The sequence below is a fragment of the Helianthus annuus genome, chromosome 1 (assembly GCF_002127325.2).
Source record: "Helianthus annuus cultivar XRQ/B chromosome 1, HanXRQr2.0-SUNRISE, whole genome shotgun sequence".
In the NCBI taxonomy this organism is placed as follows: Eukaryota; Viridiplantae; Streptophyta; class Magnoliopsida; order Asterales; family Asteraceae; genus Helianthus; species Helianthus annuus.
The window spans coordinates 63,138,446-63,138,792 of record NC_035433.2 but is presented as its reverse complement, the minus strand read 5'-3'; the positions used below and the strand labels follow the sequence as shown (position 1 = coordinate 63,138,792).

Here is a 347-nt window from a genome sequence, read left to right as displayed (position 1 = left end):
AAATTAATGGCTGAAATTAATACATACTCACAAGAGGACGGGGAATCCTTATATGAAACTTGGGAAAGGTTCAAGGAGCTATTACGCAAGTGTCCCCATCACGGCCTAGCAATATGGCAACAAGTATCCACTTTCTACAATGGATTGTTGCCACACACTAGGCAGACACTTGATTCTAGCTCCGGGGGACTTTTAGGTAATCGACGCCCACACGAAATATATAATCAGATTGAGGAAATTGCTCAAACCAATTTTCAATGGCACACTCCCCGGGGAAATAAGTCTATTGCCCCGGGCGCCCATAAGGTCGACGAAAGCACCTCTTTACAAGCCCAAATCGAGGCCCT

The 347-nt window shown here is 45.5% G+C and overlaps 1 non-coding gene across 1 annotated transcript; it reads right to left on the bottom strand.

The window, feature by feature from the left end:
- LOC118483061 lies at positions 1–107 on the bottom strand. Its single transcript, XR_004869530.1, has one exon. It is a non-coding gene; the product is annotated as a small nucleolar RNA R71 (small nucleolar RNA).
- Positions 108–347: the final 240 nt, after the last annotated feature.